A 4,233-nucleotide genomic window follows, 5' to 3' on the forward strand; every position below is an offset into this window, starting at 1 on the left:
ACTATGGAGTTTTTTTCAAAACATTTTTTATTTATATAAAAAAGGAACTACTAACCTGTTATTTCATTTTTAAATAATTACTATTTATTATAAAAAATGTTTTTGTAGTTTCATTAATTAAAAGAAAAGGCTATCAAAGTTGAACTTTTTTCTTATATATAATACTTCATATATAATACTTTACTTATATATATAATATATATATATATATATATATATATATATATATATATATATATATATATATATATATATATATGTATATATATATATATATATATGTATGTATATTTATATATATATACATATACTTATATATAATACTTATATATAATACTTTTCTTTATATATAATACTTTACTTTAAAAAAGGACAGAAATATCTTGCTCTCCATTTGATAATTATAACTGTCCTTTTGATAATTATCACCCGATCGGTCATATTCGTAGGTACTTAGACTTAACAAACATTGTATATAGGTTTAGTATTAGGAAGCGATAGAGATCTATCTGGGCCCCGATCGGTGTATCACATTGGGTTGCCCGATTGGTTTTTATCTAAAAACCAATACCAAAAACCGTTGATATCCCAATAAGATAACCTAGTGGGACCTAATTGCCATACCAATCGGGTCCCAATATTTCCCCAATAGGTTGAGTTCGCTGGGTTTTAGGTTAACTGGTAAAAATAAAGTTGCTTTAAAAAGAACATATAAAAGGTTGCACATAAAGAAGTTTATTGATAATTAAGATCAAGGTAATTAAATTAATTCAGTTTGGGAAAGAAGTCAATTATATTAAATATATTTTAAATCAAAAATTCAATATTTTTTTAAATTAGACCCACTACACAATCGCTCAACGAAACAATAAAGGAAAAAATTCATACTTTACCGGAAATAGCGATGGTGACTTTATTTACGGCTTCTACAGTTTCTAAGTATTTTTAATTTTTTCAAATAATAATTTGTTAATATTTAAGAAAATAAAAATAAGAACTTGTTTACCTTTTAGAAATAATTGACACAAATAAAAGCTTAGTAGTCGAAGATAGCAAAGGTATATTACTTATATACACCTTTTTCATTGTTGCTTCAAAAAAAAGTATATATTTAAAGTTTTACATTGTTTCCACAAATGTGTGGTGATGGTTCTCCCCAATGAATTTGTAGTTTTACAACTAGATGGTGACAAAACTCGCTTGCCGATAGCAATGCTTGTTTATATTTTCATTAATGAATAGTTTAAAGATATAACAACAATAGCTATATTAAAAATATTATTTAAGATGTAAATAAAAACTATTTTCCTTATTTTTAGATGTGATTCAAACAAAAAAAGCTGCCCAATTGAAGATATTGATGAAATGTAGTATTAGGAGATGTATGCACTCTAAAGTGCTTAAAACAAGGGTGGGAATAAAAGGGTGGGTGGGAGACAAAACTTATAAAGGGTAGTGTGGGGGTTAACTAAGGTTAATTGGGATTTTTTTCCGAATCTAATAAACAGAGGGTTGTATTGATACTAAGGGGTGTGTATTAATACTAAGGATTCTGTCTCTGAAATTAAAAGGTAGGGGTTTCTTTAAAAAAGAAATCTATAAGTATAAAACAATTAAATTTTAGTTTAGCTTACGGATAATTACGCATTTTTTAACAGTTGTTTTTTCATAATTTAATAGGATTTAATATATTTCGGGATTCCAATCCCGGAATAAAAAATGAATTTTTAAAAGAATTTAAAACGTTTTATAAAATTTGCTTTAAATATATCGAAACATGGATTTTTTCCTTTAAACTTTATAGCATCATATATTTTTTAATTGAACCCTTCCAAATAGTAAAATTGAATGGAAAGAAGTTTCTTTAGCAGTCGAATTTCTAATGAAGGAATTAAAAGACATTGTTATTAATGACAATTTTCTCTTTAAAGAAATTCGGAGAGTAAATTTATATTTAAATGACAAAAATTAAAGAAACGGAACGATGAAAAAATAGAATTTGACAAAAGATGGGTAGAAATCTTTGGGTATTTTAAATTAGAACATATCCCACATAAAAATTTAAAAGTTTTAATAGAAACTTTTTTATGTAGTCCAAGCACAAATGCTGCTGTTAAAAGGGTATTTTCACTAGGGAATAATTATTGTAGCAGTGAGGACTCGCAACGTTCTGTAAAACTTTACATGCCGTCAAATTTAATATGCAAAATAAAACTTATTCGGATGTGGCTGCATTATTAGACAAACATCCTCATTTAGCAATAAAAATCTACTCCGAAGAAAAATATGTTTATAAAAAAAATTAAAGTTTTTTCGTTTTTTCTTTCACCTATGAAATACTTGCAAAGTGTACTCTTTTATAACAGAAAATAGTTGGTCACCTGAACACTATACAGTTTTAAAGTTGTTGTTTTTATGCTCTTTTTTTTTAATTTTTCAGTACTTGCTTCATCTGTAACCATCGGTAAGGCAATCTGTTGTATCAGTTAAAATATTTTTTTTAATTTTAAACTATTAAAATATATTGGAAGTTGCCATACTTAATTCACTTATGTTTATATATTATCTTTAGATGGATCTCCAGCTGCACGCACAGGTAAGGTTATATATAAAAACTTTTAAAATTAGTAATATTATGCAGTATTAAAGTTGTTGTTTTTTATACTCTTTTTTTAATTTTTTAGTAGTTGCTTCATCTTCAACCATCGGTAAGGTTATCTGTAGTATCGATTAAAATGTTTTTTTTTAGTTAACAGTTTTTAAAAAATATTGGAAGTTGTCATACTTAACTAACTTATATGTTTATTTATTTTCTTTAGCTGGATTTCCAACAGCACGCACAGGTAAGGTTATATATTATAACTATTTACAAATAGTAAAAGTATATGTAGCATTAAAGTATTGTTATACTTATCTCTTAAATCTAATGCAAAGTTTTCTTTTTTGTACTTAGTTGTATATTAAGTTAAGCATTAGTCTATTTTTTCTGAAATTCTTATTTTAAAAATAAACTTATTTTTTGGTTTTAGAACTTACTTACCAAAATTATATGGAGTATAGGCGCCAGCACGCGGGACCACATTCACACTATTCGTATCTTATGCGGATGCATAATGGCAGTGAAGATAGGTGACGATTTAGTTGGTATCATGCTTTTGCATATCCGGATGCTGGATACCACGGAAGAGGAGCTAGAAGAGGAAGAGGAGGTGTTGTAGAAGCAGGCGAATTTCACGAAAATCAAGAAATAGCGAATGGAAGAGGTAGGTGAGGTGAATATTTTTAATAAAAATGTCTACAGTTAGTGTAAAGAGGAATTATTTATGTATATCGAGCTTACATAAACATTTATTCACAGATACTATTTACACAAACTGTGGGCATTGTAATAGTCATTTAAAAAACAAAACAAAAAATGTATATGTATATGTCATAATAACTTGGTTTTATGTTTTTGCACTATCAAAAAATATTAAAACTTACGGATAGGTGGTTGTAGAAAATACTTCCAGCATTCAACCTTCGCTCCACAAGCATACACCAACCGACCACACTCGCATCATACGAATCCGTTAAAGAAAAACTTTTTGACCTGAACAAAACTAAATCAATGGGCTTTGACGGTATTCACCCTCGCGTTCTTAAATACTGTTCTGCAGACTTTGCTACCCCACAAGTTGACGAAGTACCGTTTCAATGGAAGAAAGCTAAAATAACTCCCATCTTCAAAAAAGGCTGCAAGGCGAACCCCTCAAACTATCGACCTATCTCACGTAATTCTGTTCCTTGCAAGGTCATGGAAAGCCTTGTACACAGACACATAACTGACCACTTGAACAAAAACAAACTCATCAGCTCTACTCAATAAGGGTTCCAAAAGGGAAAAGGTTGCGTCACAAACCTACTCGAAACTTACGACATCCTGACCGAAGCCGCCCGCAAAGGTTACCCAACCGAATCATATACATATTACTGACTTTGTAAAAGCATTCGACAAAGTTCCGCATCAACGCCTGCTACACAAGCTGAAATTTTATCCAGCTCTAGATCCATTTGTACAAGTGTCCGACAACTTGTACAAATGGATCTAGAGCTGGATGACTGAACGCCAACAACGCGTAACCATTGGAAACAATAAATCCGATTGGAAAACAGTTTTTAGCGGTGTGCCACAAGGATGTTCTTGAACCACTCCTTTTCTTTATCTACATTAACGATCTGCCAGAAAAAATG

The sequence above is a fragment of the Hydra vulgaris genome, chromosome 09 (assembly GCF_038396675.1).
Source record: "Hydra vulgaris chromosome 09, alternate assembly HydraT2T_AEP".
Taxonomy (NCBI): Eukaryota; Metazoa; Cnidaria; class Hydrozoa; order Anthoathecata; family Hydridae; genus Hydra; species Hydra vulgaris.